Source organism: Carassius carassius, chromosome 40 (assembly GCF_963082965.1).
Source record: "Carassius carassius chromosome 40, fCarCar2.1, whole genome shotgun sequence".
In the NCBI taxonomy this organism is placed as follows: Eukaryota; Metazoa; Chordata; class Actinopteri; order Cypriniformes; family Cyprinidae; genus Carassius; species Carassius carassius.
Window position 1 is genome coordinate 14602103 of NC_081794.1, and position 22023 is coordinate 14624125.

The 22023-nt window shown below is 36.5% G+C and overlaps 1 long non-coding RNA gene across 1 annotated transcript; it reads left to right on the forward strand.

The window, feature by feature from the left end:
• Positions 1-1006: 1006 nt before the first annotated feature.
• Positions 1007-5152, forward strand: LOC132122654 (uncharacterized). The gene is made up of 3 exons (XR_009426419.1): positions 1007-1302; positions 1876-1949; positions 4935-5152. It is a non-coding gene; the product is annotated as an uncharacterized LOC132122654 (long non-coding RNA).
• The last annotated feature ends 16871 nt before the right edge of the window (positions 5153-22023 follow it).

Sequence of the window (22023 nt, forward strand, 5' to 3'; positions counted from 1 at the left end):
TAATCCTCTACTAATCTCTCCAACAGTACTAGATAGTTTCTATTCCATTCTCTATTTTTACCAGGGCTTAAAGTAAGGATTAAATGAGGTAGCTGCCAAAAGGTAGTGTGAAGTACTGCCTCCTTCATAGTGACTGTAACTTTATTGTCACTACAGATCTTGCTCTTTCCTCCTTTTTCAGTTTTAATACACATCGCTTCTGTAAATAAGTATTTTGCGTATAAAAAAACCCTGTTATTTGTTATACTTGATTAATTTGGCAGAATATAAGTCAATCATCACAAAAGCATTATGCAATTCTCATTGCGTTCTAAAAGCTCTGGGGAGAAACTGCAGGAAATATATCAGCAAGTAAAAGGTCTTTTGTAAATTACACAAATTTCTCGTCTATCTGTTCCTTTTGCTTTTAATCACATTTGTACTCTAGCTGCTTTATTCAGGTCACCTCATATATTGTAAATCACAGTGATTTTTTTTTTGTGCTCTAATTCTCCGCATCATTTATTTGTCTGAGTTGTAGCAGGTAGAGTGCACAGAACCAATAACAAGCAGGTATTTTTAGTGTTTGATTTCCTTTCATTAGAGACTTCATTAAATTATTATAGTTCTCAGATGAAGTCTGCTCCAAAGGCACAAGACACACCAAAAAGTGAAATGTTGTTGCTCCTGTACACTAAGACGCAAACTTTAGTATGACTTGGTTTGGAGAAAAATTTTGTATTTGAGAGTTTGTATTTGACAGGTTTTTGTGTTTTCGTTTAAAACATTTTTAAGTGAGTCGACTTTAGCATACAACAAGTATGATCGCACAAACTTTCACATTTTCTGATATCAGTAAAGATATATTTCTTAAATTTGAGCAAAAAGGGACAAAATTATTTTCAGTCCTTGTGAATTTTCCAATTTTCGGGCATAGAATTTTCAGTATGGGCACAAGTTAGTGTACTCTCAGTGCTGGGTTGCGGCAGGAAGGGCATCCGGTGTTAAAACATGCCATATCAGTTCTGGGGATCACTCCGCTGCAGCGACCCCTGATAAAGGGAATAAGCCGAAAGAGACAGAGAATTTTCCGTATGGTTTCACAGGTGATCACGAACCCAAACCACCCCAGACCCCCGTTGATTCTACTTAAAGCCACATGAGGGTGGTGTATAAGGAGTGCAGTCATTCCAGATGGCCTCATTGCTTCATTCTTGGCCTGCCAAACAGACGTTATAGCAATCCAGCTGATGATAGATCCTCATTCAGCCGCCCTCCTGCATAGATGAATTCGGGAGAACTGTAAATGAGGACTGACATATGGTGGGTAATTTAGTGTGATTTACATATAAATTGATATAGAAAGAGAACCTCCCATCCATTCACACTTAACTTTCCACTTGTACTCTAGCTCGTTTTAGTTGGGTACATGTTCAGAGCCGAGATGCTAAAAATGATTTTCTAAGGCACATGGCTCATTCATCTTTCCAGTGCCTCAGCCATTAATGGCGGGAATGGAAACAAGCGGGATTACAAGTTACGGAAACGGTTACAATCATAGAAGTTATATTAGGTCATATAAACACTAATAAAAATATATATTAATAACAATACTAGCCTACTACTATTATTAATAATAACTGATGTACTAGGTGATAATATACAGTATTACAAATTTAGGTCACATTCAGGTTTTATGCCCCAGTCAATGTCAGAATTTATTTTTTCAAAAACTTTTACCATAGGCCTACCTTTTTTTGTTGCTTCTGTTCTTAGGCTATAGCTAGTTGGGGGAGACCGGAGATGGTTGTAACATAGGTCAGTTAACACAACCTATTTCTCAGTTAAGGAACAAGTTACAAACCACCTAATTCACTTCACACATTCTCATTTTAGTGCTTATTCCAAACGCTAGAAAGTTGTGCCCTGTGGCAGGCAGAACAGTTTAGAGGAGAAAAGCTTATTTTGAGGTAAAATTGAACTTTTTATACTTCATTTATTTTTGTGATGTAGTCCCTGCTTTGTAGTCAAACTCATCAATGTTCAATTTTGTTCATTTTGTGTCTGTGTAGATGTTTTTCATGCAAATTGTTAGTGCTAATGTTTTGGCTTTTAGCCCTAAGGTGAGCTACAGTAGTTCATGTCTGCAAAACTCTGGGTTAGATGTAGCAGCAAGTCGCGGGGTTAGTTGTAACATAAATAAAACATTTTATAACTTACTCCAAGCTATTTTTTTGTTTTATTTAAATGTTTTCTTTGAATTTCAGTATGCCTAGGTCTTGGAAGAGTGGTCAATTACTGTGTCTGACATTAACAAACATGCTTAAACACACAGACTTATGCACGTTATTCAGTTATTTGTCATAATCCTTATTGCATAACGTTACATTTCAAACCGGTGGATATCATTGTTACATCTTACCCCAGGGTATGTTACAACTAAGTTGGATTTGTAACATTTCACTCCTTGTGTTTGAAACTAACCCATTTTCTGTTCATGCTGCAAAGATAGCAGCTATGCCATTTGATAGCAGACACTTGTAACTTGTTTGAATCACATTTTGAATGCACTAGATTTAAAGAACCCCAAGATACAGACACAAACATCAAAAATGTTTTCACATTTTCACAAAAATCAACACATAGGGGACCTATACCTAAGTTTTTAATAAACACCTCTGAAATATTTGTATTTGTATGTTTTTCGGGCATTTTCATTGTAGCTGTCTGAAACTACAGTGACATTATTTGGCATACTTACCCTTCATTTCTGGCGACATGCTGGACTGAAGAGGACATTACAACATTTCTGGAAAGGTTTAGAATGCTTACAGTTTTTTACTGTGCACTCTATGGGTCAGTGGTCAAAAAGGATCTGTTGTAAAAATCTATCATCTGGGTATTTTTGGCTTATATTCAGTGTCTTCATTGTGATTTCAGATGTCTAATCTTGTCGAGTAGTTGTACTGGGCTAATTTGTGTGAGTCAGGTTATTGGGCTGCCTTAAATGTGTAATGTTAAGAGGCCTTCATGAGCAGGACATTGTTTTCATGAAAATGTTTTTCCAACAAATTGCAGAGATTTTGCGATTGCACTTTTCTAACTGATAATTTCATAAGGCAAGTTTATTATTGTAGCATGCACTGACAGTTTTGCTGTGGTGTTTAGCACAATCCATCTGTGCTATGTCTGTCTGTATTTGCTGGTGTATACCCGATAGTCTGAGAGCTGGAAAGGGAAGTTGAGCAGTCATGTCAACAGCTTAATTTTGATCACAGCGGCCTACTTTACACCCGGATTGATGCGAGGAAACAAGATTATATTTTTGAGTAACAGATCTGAGATGAGGGTGACTGATGTGGCACTGTCAGAAACCTCCAACACAGCAGCAATACGCTGATATTTTCATCACGTTGTGCCACAGTTGTCATTTTAGTTGCGAGTTATCAATGAAGTTTATTGACCTGGGCTCTTCATCACACATGGTTAGGTGCTGCAGAAATTGGATTGAGTGTGAGATGGAGAGAGATTGTAAGTGAGCGTGGATGTTAAGGATTTGAATTCTGAGAGTAAATGGCATTTTGCATAATGATCATCAAGTATATTTGTGGCACAGAGTCAGATTTACATAGAGCTAAGTAGTAATGCAACTTATACAAATAGTCAGTTAAATGATTGAAAACATAGATAAAGAACAGATAAAGAACAATGTTTATTTAGGTTTTAAATGTTTTGATTCATTTTGTAAAATTGCATTTTATAAAAATTTGATTGAATAAATCTTGCCTTTCTTAATACTTTATTGCATTTTTTTTTGTGGAACACAGAAGAATCTTTTGAAGAATCTTCATGCACAAATTTGCATGCATTCAACTGATCAAAAGTGACAGTAAAATAATCCGTTTCAAATAAAAGCTGTTCTTTTGAACTTTCTGTTCGTCAGACAGTCCTGAAAAACTGCATCACAACTTCCACAAAAATGTTAAGCAGTAATCTTTTTCAACATCGACTAATATAAAAGTTTCAGCATTTTAAAAGGATTTCTGAAGGATCATGGAAAACTAAAGACTGGATATTCAGCTTTGCCTCACAGGAAAAAAAAAAAAAAAAAAAAGCAATATTTAATATATTAAATTATGATGTGTATAAACCTGTGTATGTATATATATATATATATATATATATATATATATATATATATATATATATATATATATATATATATGTGTGTGTGTGTGTGTGTGTGTGTGTGTGTGTGTGTGTGTGCATGGTTTTCTTTTAAGCTTCACAGCCATGTACACTAAGATCTGTCATTGCACACAGAAGTTCTGTTCTGTGATCCGAAAATAGGTATTTTGATCATAAGGTAAAGTCACTTGGGTTCGGAACGACATCAGGGTGAGCTACTAAAGACAGAAAGTTTATTTTTGGGTGAGCTATCACTTTAAAGTCTTTTCATGTTGCCTCTATTATAAATTACAGTTTCTTTTACAGTTTGGCAGCATGCCTCCAAAGAGTCAACTAATTATAGAAACCTAATTCTCAACTTTATTTGAACCTGCCGTGGGAGGAATAAAAATCTCCGGCTCCCATCTGTCTTGGGACTTTGGTTTGACAGCAGAACATCCTGAAAATTGGGCTGTTTTGGGATCTCGCCACAAACACAGCGTTAGTGTCGGTGTGGATCCCAAACGCAAACACCAAGTCCCTGCTGAATAACTAAATATGTGAATTATACAGTGGGATTCACAAAGTAACTGACACGCAGACACCGCGACTTTGTAAAAACGTAGTACTTGAGGGTAAAATAAAGTGCTTGAAGTGAGCACAAGTCTGGGAAAGGGTCACAGGGGCCACATGATTTGTCAAGGACAGCGGAGGTCTCCATTAATATAACATTAACCTTTCCTCACCCACATCTTCCTTCCCCAAACCTCTGCTTTTGTCTTCATTAGATGCCATGACGTGTTCTCTGAATAGCTTGCAGTGCCTGTTAGCAGACTCCGAGCATTAAGTACCCTGTGAAGACTTTGTGTCTGTGAAATCACTTTTTTCCGGCTGGGTGAGATGGAGAACATTGTTATTGGAAAGGCGAAAAGCTGAGAAATCTACCGAATACAGATATTTTCAGAAACCGTACTTTAGCTTTGTATCCGAGCAGATAGTTTCTTCTTTTTTTCAGGTGTGGGATTTGTTGTGCCTTGTCATCACAGAGCAGCGATGGGAACTCACTGTTGTTCACCTCTCATGTCATTCTGGGGATGGATTGTACGGGGATGAAAAAGACAGCAGACAGGATCGAGATAGAAGGCTCAGTTGAACTGTCAGATATTCTGAGCCTATCCACATGAATAAGACTCTTTAATGTCTGTAACCTTGAGGTTTGTGTTTGCTCTCCATAGAAACAGACGGCTGAATCTTTGTTCCCCTGGTAACCTGCAACGTGAGGCAATCCAGCTGGTGAGAGCGCCATGCTTATTGACAAATTCTTCCTATACCAATTGCACAAATAATCTGAGGAAGATGAGAGAGACTGGAGGTGGAACTGCGCCGAGAATGTCTGAGGTGGAAGCTCTGGCACAATCTTGCGTTACATAAAGCCTCGGCGTTGCTTAATATTCCCCGCACCTCGGTCCTTCTGGCTCTATCTTATTTGAGGATCTTATATTCTTCAATACAATCTTCCAGTACTTTTCTCTCCGGCTGCTTATGTTCTCAAGCATTTTTTTGACAGTGCAGGGATTTGACTGAGCAAAACTCAGCTGTCAGAGCAGGTACAATGAAGTCTGCATCTCCTTCAGGTGCAGATATCGCATGAGTGATGCACTGCTTTGACCTCGGGGCTTGGCATTAATGCACTTCTCGCTTGTTTGTTTGAACAAAAGCGGTAATATGCGTCAGATAAGTTCGCCTAGTGTCTTTTTGTAGTCTTTGAAGTGAAGCTGTGAGTCCTCAGATGCCTTATCAAATAATGAAAGTGCTGGGGTTACAACATATTCAGGGTGTTTGGTGAACACTCAACAGATACTGGTTGTAAACAGCAGAGGGCAGTGTTCTCTTTGCTTGGCGGAGAGCTCTGTTCATCCAGTGTGGTGTGGAGTCAGGTGCATGCTTGATTCAGGTTTGTGAAAATGTTTCAGACATTACAGGCATTATCAGAAGCAATCGTGATTTGTTTATCACGTTTGTCAAAGAGCTAAAAAATATATTTTTCAAACCAATGCAAAATTCAATGGCATTAGTTCGAGAAAGTCACGAAATTTCAGGTTCAGGAAAAAGTGTTTTTTAACCTTTATTCAGCAAGGATGCATTAAATTGATCAAATGTGACAAATTATACTGTGTTAAAAAATTTTTTTTATTGTATTCATCAAAGAATCCTAGAAAAAGTGTCATGGTTCTCTACAAAACAACCGTTATCAACATTAATTATAAGAAGAAATGTTTCCTGAGCACTTTATCGGCATTTTTGAATGATACAGGAATTATGTGAATTATGCATCACCAGAATGGAATAATGTGTGCATCCCATCATCTTAATAAGTTACATTTGAAGACATATTTAAATGTGTTTTAAATTGTTATAATATTTCACAGTATTACTGTTTTATACTGTGAACAAATAAATACAGCATAAAAGACTTTCAAAAACAGAAATAAATTACCCTACAAATGGTAGTGTATATATATATATACACTTATATACACACATATTATACACACACACACACACATATATATATATATATATATATATATATATATATATATATATATATAATTCAGACTAATAAACATTATGCAGACTGTTAATTGCTCTATATATTTGTACCTTTAACTGCAGATAAAGAATAATCCATCTGTATTTGCTGAATGTATTAAGACTTTTGTCTAGTTTTTGAGTTATTCTTTTTATTTTTCCCGAATTATATTTATACTGTAAACGCATCCATAGTGAATAGCAGGTATTTTCTTTTCATGGAGAATTTTAAAATGCGTTGTGAATAAAGCCTTTGCTCTTCAACGCATGAATCATTTTTCCATCAAGAAAATGGTGTTTTCTGGGAATGCACTGAATTGCCCCTACCCTGAATCGCTTCGTGTTGTTGTTACTTTGTAGACTGATCCATTATCGGATTCATCCCGCTAGCTAGTAACGTTGATCACTTTGCTAATTCAGTGTGACAGAAGGCTTCCTGTGGCCTCTGCCTGTCGAGACCCTGTAATTCATTTTTGTCCCCTATAAGGGACTCAAGATCTGAATTCAGGGGAAGGAATAGCTTCTGGCTTGAAACTGTGTTCTAATAAAGACTACATACTGGGCTTTTCAGTCATATCCCATTTGTTTGATTAAACCCTGACAGTCATTGGTCCTGTCTTCTCAAATACCTACATGTCCAACTGAAGTCCAAGGCTGCTGGGTCTCAGAAAGTTAAGTTATTCCTTTACTTCATAAACATGATTTAGTAAATTCAATTTATGCAGTATGTAAATCATTAATAAATAAATACTGCAGGTATATTCCATAACATATAGTTTTAGAGACTAATATTTAAGATTATGTTATAGCAATTAAAACACAGATGCTTTTAGTTTAAGGAAAATGTACTTACCCTCAGGCCATCCAGGTTGTATATTTGCATTACATTAATGCATTTAGCAGACGCTTTTATCCAAAGCGACTTACAGGACACATTTTTTTAACAGTACGTGTGTTCACTGGGAATTGAACCCACAACCTTTTGTGCTGGTATCGTAATGCTCTACCACTGAGCCCCAGGGACACTGTATATACGAGTTTGTTCCTTCATTGGAGCAGATTTAGGTAAATCGCATTACATCACTTGCTTTCCAGTTTATTACAAACATTCATAAAATACATAAAATTCATTTGATTGTTATTCATTTTTTAGGTTGGTTTAATTTAATTCAAGTTGAAATGACTTGTACAACCAAGTTGATTATACTTAAAAATGTAAAGCATGAACACTTTTTTTTTTTTTTTTTTTTTTTACAGTGTATTAGCGGTTTGAACTCATTCTGGCGGCACCCATTCACTACAGCGATCCATTGGAGAACAAGTGATGTAATGCCAGTTTACTCCAAATCTGTTCTGATGAAGAAACAAACTCCTCTGGTGAGGAAGAGTACATTTTCGGCAATCTTTCATTACCACATCTATGTTTTTGATCAAATTTTTTGATACCAATACCAACACTTTTTATTAAATGAAACACTTTTGTGACATTTAGCTCTATTTAAAAGCCATTGTTATTAACATTATAAACCTCAAATTATAATTTAGACCGAATTCCAACAAATGTCACATTTAGCTCTGTTATTATTTTGTATATATAAAAAATATGCAATAACTCCATATGATGTTTTCTTTCCCATGTCCCACACAACTCTAACACTTTTCTCTTTTTAATTTTGTGCTGTATGCAAGCCCTGTTCCATTATTATTGTTCTTAAGATGAGCGTAGGAAGAAATAATTGGATTGTTAATATGAAATACTTGTGGCAAGCTGACATGTCCTGTAGTCTTACATGCTAAACTAAAAATGTAGGCGCTAGATTTACTAACAGGTTGCACCAGCACAAACATCTTTTGCCGTTAATATAGTACTGTTAGGATTTACTAAAGGCGCGCTGTAAAGAATTAGCAATAAAAAGGCATGGACAATAATATTTGCTTGACCTTATTGAATATGCATTTGTAGAAGTTTTCCTTTTTAGTTGGGAGATTTATTGGAGGATAGTATTAAAACGAATCATTCAACCCGATTTACTAAATTTTGCGCTCGTCAAATTACTGGTATTTGAGCCATTATTTAACACCCCAAAAATATGTCTTAAAGCAGGTGATTTGGCTGCGTCTGTATTCTTTAATGTGCACATTGTCAGTAAATCACACAAAATGTCCCCCTCCCATCTCTGCTTTTATGGAATTGCGCTTTAACACTAATTTGCCCTGTTTAGCAAATCTGGCCCTAAATATTTGGATTTCTTTTTACTTTACAAAAAATACATAAAGAATTTTTTCACATTATAGGACCCCATAAATTCAACTAATATAGACAAAAGAGTGATTAAAAACCTAAGTTTAATAGTCAACATAACACCTTTAACATAAGTTAGAGCAGGAAAAAAAAATCACTTATGAATTTGAAATTTCAACAATGCAGCATCTTCTATTTTCGTTATTTTGTTTTTCGTTTTTACTGTATAGAATATAATATATAATGTATATTGTTTTTTTTATTTATTTATTTTTAATCCGTTTAGTTTACAATGATTAAAAAAACAAAACAAAACACTGAATCTCAATATTTTTGTGGATCAGTTGATCAATATTCATAAACCATCTGTGCCTACCTAGTCAAAAGCATTGTTAAAATGAAATCATCTGGAGTATCACGAATGACATCTGAAGCACTCAGCTCAAACTGACATTGTAAAATTGAAATGCTTTCCACTTGTTGATGTTTATAAATCAGAGTGAGGCTTTTGGGGAATGTGCTGCATGATTCCCCTGGCTTCACTCTATAGTCGGTACTCATTCATGTTGGGGCAGAAATATGGCTGCAGTGCTCTTTAGCTCTGCCAGAGCATGGCCTAGAGCAGCCCTCTGTTCTGCCTGAAATGAAACGGTCTTGAACACAGTTTAAGTCCACCTTTGAAATGAATCCTTATCATCAATTTGATGTCAAGGTAAAGTGTCTGACATCACATGACTCTCTTCATGTGTCCCACATTAATGGGTATCTTTTTCAGGTTTCAGCTGCCAAAGCGCTTCAGCCTGCCCCTCTCCCTCTGTTTATAGACCAGCATGAATAAATGATGAAATGATAATACACAGCAGCAGAACCTTTTTTTTCTCTCCCAGAGATGACTCTGCGGGAGACCGGGGACTTGCCTGTATTAAAATGCATTAACAGTAAATCAGGTCAGGCCCCCACTGCCTGCTATAGGTTTTTTCCCACTTTCGAAGTGTGGGGTTGCAGGCAAACATGCTTGCTTGTATACATGGCTAAGATTGGGATCGAATCAGTGGAAGCTAAAAACTAGGATGAAGATCTACAGAGAGATAAACGCAGCTGATAGAGGTCTAAGTGTAGATGTAACAGACCCAGAATGGATTCTTAGCATCTGGGGACATTGATATAGCTACTTTACAATAAAAGAAGATAAAAAATACTCTGGGCAGTATGATTGTGTAGAGTTTATACTCTTTAGTTTAGTTTTTTATGTTTGCCAAGCAACACTGAATCTTGCTACATGAGTACAGTTAAAAAGATATGCAAATAATGATGTGCGTATATCCATTTTACTATTATTTTGTAATATAAATTTTACTGTTTGGCATCTTTTGTTTTAATTCCAGTGCTACATAGTATGAATCATTAATTTGTTTAAATTGATCATAGTAAAAATAGTTTGTTTTGTGTCTGTTAAGTTCAAATAAAGCAAATGAAATAGAAAATTTAATTTGTGTTGTAATTCATTGGATTGTACACAAACATACATTACTTATTGGCTGTTTAATATATAAACTCTATTCTTAATATATTCTTTGAACATCTAGTAGAGAAGTTCTGATAAAAAAAATTCTGGCCAATACCAATAAGCTGGTAATTATTTTTGTTATTTCTGATAACCAATAAATTGCAGGCATAGTATGATTTTCTTTTCTTTTTTTAATTAACTTAAGTATTAAATACAAGTAATGGTTATCTTAATGTAAAAAAAATATGTCAAGTGATAATTATATGTCCTATATTAAAAAATCTAATACCAGTAGGTGATATTACTGATACTGTACATTCATGTTACTGTGAGTAGAAAAAAAAGATGTAGCTGTATGACTGTACGCTTTCAGACACAAATTGTGTGATAGCTGTCACCTTTCAAAAGGTACTAATATGTACTGTTTAGAGTCAAATAAGTTATAAAGGTTACAGATTTTGTAAAAAAAAAAAAAAAAAGATTGTATGATCAAAAATTCTTCAAACCATCATAAAAGATTTTGCGATGCCACCCACCCTTGGAAAGCAGCCATCGATTAGCTAGCATGCAGAGATGAGACATTTGGAATTGACAGCATTTATATAATTTTATATCCAAAAAAGTCATGGATGTGAGCCATGAATCTCAGTAGCTCCTTTCCTCAGACTAAAGTGTGCTGCAGCCAAGCTGTGAATATAAAAAATATCACCGTCTTTTGGCTGGCTGTATAAAGATAAAGAACAGAGATTACTTTTTAATTAGCTGCCGGTGCAGATTCACAGTACGACCATGCATTCACAGCTATTCATTAGCAAACAACAGTGAAAACGCTTCTCTCCGCACATGCCTGGCTAATCCTAGAGGGCCGAGATAGGACCATCACTCCAAATCACATCGGTTGTTCGTCTTCGTGTCCTCAAACAGCTGCTGTCATGCAATAATAATCTGACATTCAATTAAGCTTGAAATCATTTAGTTGAGCTAATTAAGAAGGAGAGAGGTGGGGTGTTAATCTGCCACTGAATCATTACCAGTTTACGGTGTAAAAACACTGCTGTAGCCGCATTAAACAACTAAATCAGGCATGTGTGCAGCGCGCCAGTCAGTGCTCTTATATTTGGGTTTAAGTGTCCAAAGAAACCACTTTTAACAATGCTATTGTAAGCCCTGTGACTTGTTCTTTTTCCAAACTATATATTTTCTCATTTTACTATTGAAGGTTGAGTATCGTTTGAATTTTCTGATTCAGATTATGCTTATCAATTGTGATTCTATTCCAAAAAGGTTTAAAATATTGTGTTGAATATTTGGATATCAAACATATTTATTCTGTCTTTTTGCAATTCTGTTGCGGCTGAATACCATTAACGAAAATCAGCAGCCTAAAGAACACTTACAAAAATACCACAGCAAAAACGACAAGATTAATTAATATAGATTTAAAAAATGATAAAAGCCAAGTAATAAAATAAGAACAAATAACAACATTAGCAACAGCACAAATAAATACAACTAAACAAAGTTTAGGTACAGAAAGTGAAATCAAATGTAAAATAACACTATGTTGGTTTCCTTTTAAAAATAAAAAATAGATTAATCCTTATTAAAGTTACAAAAAGGCTTTTAGTCAGTATCAGTAAATGACATTCTTTTGTTTTCTGATTAGCACCAGTGGTGTAGTGCAGGGTATACGCAGGTATACAGCATATATCGACTTCTTTATCAGTCGGCTTTGAGTATACCCACTGGTGTACCCACTGGTGCTGTCACTTTAAGACCTAATGCATGGATCCAATGCACGGTTATGCTATACATGCATTTTCTTTCCCAGGTGTTTACGTTTTGGCATAATTTTGTCTGTCAATTTAGTATTTGCACTAGTGTTAATTTCGTCACCTATTTTTAATTTAGTCTTAGTATTAGTCTTGTGCCAAATGTCCTTGTTAGTTTTAGCCATATTTAGTCATTCACATATCTTTTTTTGTTAGTCAAGTTTTAGTCGACTAAAAGTCTTGTCATTTTAGTCTAGTTTTAGTCAAAAGAAAACTCAAGGTATCTTAGTCAAGTTTTAGTCGACTAAAAGTCTTTTAATTTTAGTCTAGTTTTAGTCAAAAAGAACAATATATTTTAGTCTAGTTTTAGTAAGAAAAAAATGTAGTTTTTTATTACACATTATTACTGAGATTATTTCTTATAAACATTTCAGTAAAAAAAGTTTCACATATCTCAAACATTGGTTAAATGTCATAATTACCTGATAAAATACACTTGTTGAATGCAAATGTTAAATGTGTCTGGTTTTCAATTTCTGATTTGTCAGTATCATTGTACTTAAAATGCGACCAAATATCGAGCCTCTTCCTTCGACCTAGCATGTCGTCGTCGCTCGCTCATCACTCGTGTTCGCTTTGGGTGTTGTGCGTTCAGCAGTTTTGTGTTGCAGCCACAGGCTGGCAGCAACAGGAGTATGAGACCTGTAACTTGAGCAACAGCGGGAAGCCGCAAACTCGTTCTGAATTTTTAAAGGCGTAACAGCTGATGAAAAAGCAGAGACGATTGTAGACGAAAATGAAGAGAGATTTTATCTTAGTTTTTATTTTATGCAAAACATTTTCGTCTCGTCTTTTTTCGTCAACAATAATGCATGTTAATTTAGTCTTAGTCAGCGTTTTTGGACAGTGGTGCAGTCTTGTCATCGTCTCGTCTTAGTCATGAAAAAAAAGGTTGTTGACGAACATATTTAGTCTCGTCTCGTCTGACGAAATTAACACTGTGACGAGTGGGGCGGGGCCGAGGGACATGGGAGCGAGGCCGGGGGAGTGATTGGAGATGAACTACACCTGTTCGTCCCACCGGTCTCGAGGCCCATGGAGGAGATGGAAGGATATAAAACTGGAGCGACGACAGTGAAGGACGAGAGAGGACCAGGCCTGGGCTTTTAGTTGTGTTTTGGTTTTTATTTTATGCGCACCAGTTGTCCGTGAGGGGCTGGTGCGCTGTTTTTGTGTTTATTTTGTTATTAAAATGTTTTTGATTGTCCGCCGGTTCCCGCCTCCTTCTTCCGGATGAATATGAAGGTTGATATCGTTACAGTGGTGCCGAAGCCCGGGAGAAGGAGGGACGCGCTGCTGAAGATCCCTCGCCGCTGTGGTGAATCCGCGGTGCCATCGAGCTGGCGAGGAGTGTGCCGCCATGGACGCTCGAGGCGGTGGACTGGAGCGAGTTGCCGGGGACGGGCGAGCTCGCTACCGGCCGCCCACGATGTGGAGAGACGGCTGCCGTCCGTGAGGGAGCGGAGGAGTCGGCGCCGTTCGCCAGGTGGCCGGATCCTGCTGCCATCCGCCGGAACGGGGAGGAGCAGGGAACGGGGGACTCCTGCCAGCTGCCCAAAACCGGAGGAGCCGTCGCCGTCCACCGGGCGGCGGAGGAGTGTCGTGCCGTCCGCCGAGGGCCGTCCAGTGCCACCGCCAGGCACCGCGGAGGAGATCCCCCAGCTGGTGGAGGGCCGAGCAGCGGTGCGTCTGGGAACCGGAATTTTTTTTTTTTTTTTTTTTCCTCTCTCCCCTCTCTCGTCTCTGTCGCTCCTCCTTCCATCTCCTTTTCTCTCGCCTCGCCTGTCCTACCCCCAGGTTCCCGCAGGTCCCCGGGAGCGGCCCCCCCGGAGGGAGGGGGGGGGGGGGGGAGTAGAGCGCAGTCTCGGGAGTATGTGACGAGTGGGGCGGGGCCGAGGGACATGGGAGCGAGGCCGGGGGAGTGATTGGAGATGAACTACACCTGTTCGTCCCACCGGTCTCGAGGCCCATGGAGGAGATGGAAGGATATAAAACTGGAGCGACGACAGTGAAGGACGAGAGAGGACCAGGCCTGGGCTTTTAGTTGTGTTTTGGTTTTTATTTTATGCGCACCAGTCGTCCGTGAGGGGCTGGTGCGCTGTTTTGTGTTTATTTTGTTATTAAAATGTTTTTGATTGTCCGCCGGTTCCCGCCTCCTTCTTCCGGATGAATATGAAGGTTTTATCGTTACAAACACTAATTTGCACAATATACTGTATGGGAGGCATACTTTTTCTCCTGTTGATGATCTCAATCTCTCACACAGTACTGAGTTTTGCATCTGTTGGTTTGAAGATATTGCCTATTTTGTCGAGAGCGTTCTTTCAGATGACACTATGACGTCTCCCAGCATGCTTTGTTCTTGTAATCACCTTCTCCCATCATGCTTTGTTCTTGCAGTGCATGATAACTAGACACACTCATGATTTAGGAATTCATTCATAGAATATGCATGTGTATTCAAAGTTCTGTATAACATTATCAGGGAATATGGATCCATTTTCAGCACCGTCGTGATGCTGTATTAGCAATGAGCATCAGCTGCAAATGGTCTGCAATGTCTTTTGCTTGTAAAACTATGACCCTCATTTTCAGAATGAATTGGCTTTGAGCAAAGCAAAATTTACTATTGCATTAAATATTCTGCTCTCTAAATGAAGGCCAATAAATGTCAACATGCATTATTCAAAATCCAGCAAAGGTATTATGAATATTAATTACAGGTAGTGCAATTGCAGAATTTTCTATTTATACATTTTATGATATAGTGAAACTAACACTTAACTGAAACCATTTTCTGAACTGGAGCTTCCAAATGCCTGATGAAACGAATTTGATTTAAGAACATGGATGAATGGATGGATGGATAGATGAAGACATAGAGCCAGATATTAATTATAAAAAATACAGATACTGAATATTTGTATGTTTCTTTATTCAATAACCAGAACATATTTATTTTTTAAAGATTTATTTTTGGCATTTTTATAAATGTATCTGTAGTATACTTGGCACAAAAAATAAACATATTTCAAATACATTTTAGAATATTTATTTTTCACTAGGAAGTGAATTTATTGTACAGTACATATATTCACAGAGTCGCATCCAAAGAATGCATTGATGAATCTGAAGTCAATTAACACTGATGACTGGACTTAAATTCACCTAAAGAAACTCATATATTTCTATATAACTCATTTCTGGTGAAGTTTGTCAAACTCAATAATGTAAAGAAAATGGGGTGCAAATCTTCTGAATTTGTAGGCTTATTTTTAAGCGAGGAAATAGGGAATTATTTCCCTTGCTGGTGGTGGTATCAGTCAGAGTCTCAGACCTAGTACCTGATGATAATCATCAGCCGTTCACCTCTCTCTCTCTCTCTCTCTCTCTCTCTCTCTCTCTCTCTCTCTCTCTCTCTCTCTCTCTCTCTCTCTCTCTCTCTCTCTCTCTCTCTCTCTCTTACACACACACACACACACAGAATCTGGAAAGTCCCCAGAGGGAACCAGTGAAATCTTTTTCTCTCTTCCACACCCACAGTGACATTTCCAATATCCCCCACCAATATGGCAGCCACCAGTATTATTTGTTTATTTGTCATCCATGTATTATTCCCTCATTTTGGCTCATTGTTTCCCAGACCAATTTCCAAGTGGGTTATTGTCACTCATTGTGAGTATCATTCATTAGTTTGCACCAAACGGCAGTGCCTTATTGAATTGTAGATCTATTCCGGTGACGGAATAAATATTCCTCTGATACAGGCACTTGTCTCTCATCTTTTTATTGCCTTCAATAAACCTAAGCAGTAACTTGTTTCCAGACTTCCTGGGCCTTTTGAATGCATGCGGTTTCTTTGCAGTAATGCCATTTTGTGTGACTGGAAGCAGTAGGGATCTGTCCCATAACCTCTAATGAGCTCAGCACTTGGGTTAATTCGATATTCTCACCTTAGAAGGTGTATTTAAATAACTGATTATTAGCATCAGTGGCACTGCTCATGTAGAGCTTCGTCTAACTGTTCTTTTACCCACAGATCAGGAAACTCCCCCAGTGTACAAATCCAGCAGTATTCATCTGTTTTCATCAGCCTTTCATCTGTTGAAAACATTACAATCATATATATATATATATATATATATATATATATATATATACATATTTTATATATATATATATATATATATATATGTGTATGGGTATGTATATATATGTGTATGTGTGTATATATATATATATATATACAGTATATATATGTGTGTATATATATATATGTGTATATATGTGTGTGTGTGTGTGTGTGTATATATATATATATATATATATATATATATATATATATATATATATATATATATATATATATATTAGTGCTGTCAATGTTAACGCGTTAACGCATGCGATTAATTTTTGTCTGGTTTAACGTGTCAAAATATTTAACGCAATTAATGCAGCATCCGTATTTTCTGCCATCCGTTGGCTAGCTTTAGCTACATTATATGATCACGCTCTTATTCATTTAAATGCTTTTAAACATTTCAAGCGCAGCAAGACAAAAGAGAATGCGCTGTCTGTGAATGCCCTTATGTGACACATACACACGTAGGCTACACACACACACACACACACACACACACAATGCATAGACAGGGCGCCAGAATCCAGTTCTCTTAAGCACTTGAACTAACAATAAACATCCTAAAGTGCCAGTTTTGTCGATTATCCTCATAAGAGCAATCTTAAATGATTTATATAAAGTCTAAAATGAACAAAAAGAGTTGTGAGAGAATGAGGCGAGATCCATAGACAGTATATAAACGGTGAGATCCGCGTGTCTGTCTGCTCTTAAAGGGACAGCAGCCAATAAAGCTTCCTGTCAGTAAAGTTAAAGAACAAAGGGAACAGAGAAAATGACTCGCTGTTCTTGACTAAATAACTTTTGTAGCTTTAATAAGGATTAACTATTTAATTTATAGTTTATGCAGTGCAGACTGCATATAACTTTGATAACTTTATTAAATTTCTGTATATTTCCTAACTGTTAAGACAGGAAGGGCAGGAGTAAACATGACATTTATTATGTTAGTATTGTTTTAAGTTTACTTAAATTAAAAACTGTTATATTTTTGAAGCCTAATAATAAATGTAAAAAAAAAAAAAAAATCAGTAGCTGTATTAATATCAGTAATACGGGCCTTCATTCATAAAAAGATGCCATTTAAACAAGTATTTAAAATATACTGTCTTTATGTTGTTTCTACATTAATTTGATTAACTGTGAAATTATTACATTAAAAAATATATTAAAAACGTACAAAAACATTTCTTTTTTTATTGCGATTAATTGCGATTAATCACAGAAAAAATGTGTGATTAATCTAGTTAAAGTTTTTAATCGATTGACAGCACTAATATATATATATATATATATATATATATATATATATATATATATATATATATATTAGTGGTGGGCCGTTATCGGCGTTAACGCACTCTTATCGGGCGATAAAAAAAATATCGCCGTTAATCTATTCTCAAAGTTGGGTTGGGAGCTGGGTCTATACTAAGCAAGCTATGATGACTTTCACCTTGATATTTTATATAACCGACTGGCTGAGGCCAGCCTTCAAAGATGCTCAGGACCAGTGGCGGACTGGGACAGTAAAACAGGCCGGGAATTTGACTCCACCCCAGGCCACCTCTGTTGCTGCAGTCACCACCACCCAATTCATGTGTCCACCAGACTGCTAAACTCTTTGGCTCTTTCAGTTGTTAGAATTGGGTTATACTTAAAAAATAAATAAAAATCCTTAGACTGTGGACGGGCAAAATAATCAAATGAAGTATCAAGGCATTCACTGCCTCTATCATCTTTCCCTTAATCCCCCTCTCTCTCACTCTGCACATTGAGTTTCTCTGCAATATGAAATAAGCACTTTCAATAATTTATATTAATTATGCAGCCATTAATTGTATGCCCCAATGATCACAGTCATGCTACTGATGATCTTATAAATCATAAAAGCACATATTTTTCTAAGAGTATAGCCAGCATGTTTAGTTTTGCTAATAGAGCAGGAACCTTCAAGTAAAGTTTAAGCTGAGTCAAAAGCTGAACTGCCCACCCTCTCTTGTTCAACAGCAGGAGCACTTGCAGCACTAGTGCTACTGTTGCTTCCTTCGTCACTTTCAAAAGAAATAAGCATTGTAAACTAGGCTACGTATTGTAGGCTAGAAATGTGCTAGTTTATCATTATTATTATTATTATTTATTAAATAGATTTTATCTCTTGTAAGTCGCTTTGAATGAAAGCGTCCTTCTGCCAAATGATTATGTAAATATTAGGGTGGAACAGTTCAACTTTTTCAGAGTTGTATGTGCTATGTTTATGGAAAAACTATACTTTCAATATATATATATATATATATATATATATATATATATATATATATATATATTATCATATTATTAAGAATATTCTAACTACAAGCAACAGCACAAATAAATACAATAGAGTAAAGATACAAATAAAATAAACTGACTTTCAGAGTTTTTTAGGTAGGTCTTGCATTAGTTTTTAGGTACAGAAATTAAAGTAATCAAATGTAAAACAGCATTGCATTTTGGACTATAAATTAAAGATTATTCTTTATTAAAGTAAAAAAAAAAGCTTTTTAATCAAGAGCAGTGAGTGATTTCTTTGTTGTTTCTGTTCGATTAATATAAAGACTGTCACTTTAAGAAAATGCACTGATCCAGTGTTCGTATTAATATTGAACAACAGTCAATGATTTGTACAGGTTTTTTTCATCGCTGATGTTGTAATGTCTGGGAATCCAGAATTATTTTAACCCTGTTTGTTTTACGTGTTATTTATAGTAAACCATATTACAGATGCTTTGTCAGATTTAAGTTGAACAGCGGTCCCAGCGCGTGCCGAACCGTCCCATCCCTAGTAAATATAAATGTAATTCTGACCGACCTTCTCCTTTACTGGCGAACATGGCTGGGATTTTGCAGCAACTTGCTGCGTCTGTGGCCAGGGCTTTTCTCCTCTTTATATGTTCCGTCTCTGCTCCTCCTTTGCGTTTACGCTCCATTTTTTGCGAGATTTTCTAAGGTAAAGCCTGCTTCTGGATATAGCAGTGCTTCGCTGATGTTTGGTCATGTGGTGGTGTCATTTTCACTCTGCGATCGCCTAATTCATAGGCTCATAAGACCGTCAATTAATTCGCAGTTGCATACAAGCCTATTGCACGTCAGCCTGATTGACTGCACAGCGGCAGCCGGCAGGCCAGAATGACCGTCAGGCCACCGGGAAATGTCCTGGTGCTCCCGATGGCCAGTCCGCCCCTGCTCAGGACAGTTGACGGGCCATTGCTGCGCATCGTCACGAAAGCTTATATTTTTCACGTGTTTTTAAGCCTTACCTCTTGTCGATTTAAACATTAAAGCATCCAAAAACAAGACGCGGAAAAGCTGAACAGAGTAGCTGGGTTACTTGGTTACTCGCGTGCTGTGTTCGGTGCGCACGAGAGAGAGAGCCACATATCACGGACAGCGACACTGAACCGAGCTCTCTTCTGCGAAGTTCTCCTTGAAGTCCCTCCTGCACCTGAACGAACAAATACAAATCGCAGTTTGAACAAACAAAAAGATGTGAAAGAGCCCAATTCAGTACTCGGGGTGTTCTGGTGTTCAGGTCTCACACAGAGAAAGGCGTCTCAAAACGCTTATTTTTGCTCTTGTGCCGACAAATACATACAAAATATGTCAAAATATCTACCTTGGTTCTTAAGTGAAAGTAAACAGTTGAGGAAAAAAATGGGATGTGTATTGCGTTCATCGTCTCTTAAAGTGACCGCGCCTAATTTAGCTACTGGCTGCTGTAATGCTAATCCAAGAAAATGAAAATGAAAATCAATCACTGCTATTTACTGAATTACTTTGTAGTTTTAACAGTCAAACCAAAAATTATTCAGACACCAGATATAATTTTTGATATATATAGCAAAACTGTAATAATGTGAGAAATGTTGAAGGTGTCTGAATAAATGTAGGTTTGATTGTATATTTCATTTTTACATCGAAGACTATTCAGTGCTATTTTACATTTAATTATTTGGTTTCTGTACCTTGACACCTAAAAACTTGAAAAAATCTTAAACATTGTGTAAATAGCACAAATTAATAAAAATAAACGAACATACAAATTAAACCATTTCAAACAGGGCCCACTGGTACAACCTTCACCGGGGCCCCGCTAACCCCAGCTACGGCCCTGCTCACGCCTGTTTCACACATACTCCATCTGCAGTGCATATGCAGTCCGTGTGCGTTACGTATGTGGTGCAGCACGGACTCGATGTGCTTTCACACAGGACGCGTTTGCAGTCCGTTACTCGATACGTAAACGATCACTTCACTGCTGCAGACGCAACGCTCCTGGAACGCAACTGGAATCCATTAACATGGGTTAAAAAATATGCAACGCATACGCACTGCAGACGGAGTATGTGTGAAACAGGCGTTAAGGTTGTTTGCACCTTGTGCAATGTGGAATTAGTTTACAGCTTTTTCAAGCACTTTGTGATGCATTTTGGAAACAGGAGATGAGCCCCTTTTCTAATGCACCACCAGGCTTGATAAACCCCTTCTCAAAGACTTACTGTTAGTCAATTTTATTTGGGTAACACACATATTCTGAATGCCTTCGGCAGAATTCGAATGAGCCATTTTAATCTAGATTAATTTCAAGATCAGAGTGAGATTAATCTAGATATATATATATATATATATGTGTGTGTGTGTGTGTGTGTGTGTGTGTGTGTATATATATATATATATATATATATATATATATATATATATATATGAATGTGTATGTATATGTATTTATATATATGAAATTGCATTAAAGAAATCATAAAAGAAATAATCAAGTGTACAGACCTGCTTAGTACAGGTACATTGTTTTTGTTTTTGATTTAACAATCTTTCTAAATGTAAGTGCTGTATTTTTTCATACGTTTTGACTGATTTCTGAAATATTTAGTAAATCTAAATGTTTTTCAAACTAAATGTAAATATCTTAAAAAATACACTGTAAACTAAACTGTGTTCGATCCCGAACACATATTCTTTAGCATAATGACACAATAATAATGACCATAACAACACATACAGAATAACACAAGTGATACAGAAAAAAGCCACAAGAAAAAGCAAGAAGCTCAAAATAAAATATAGAGTATGTCATATACACATATGAAAACACAATCATGGTAACACGTGACATTCAAATAAGGCAATAAACATTAATTTAACAGCATAGAAATAACAACATAAACTATTGCACATAACTCGGAGGAAAAAATAAGAAGAAACATTTATTTCAATGTAAAAAAAATCATATGTGAATAAAATCAGTTTACGTCTTTTTTTTTGCATTGTAAATTGAAAAGCAGTTTTCTTGTTCTTTTTGACTCATTCTTTTTACTTCCAAAAACTGTAAATTCAACAGTAATTTACTCTGTAAAATCAAATGTCCATTAAATATATTACAGTTTTTCACCATATATAGTAAAGGGAAAATACTTTTAGCCAAGTAACAGTTTTTTTATTACTTAATTTTTCTGCATTTGGCTCCCCCCCACTTTTTTTTTTACCAGTTTACAATAATTTTTTACAGCATAGA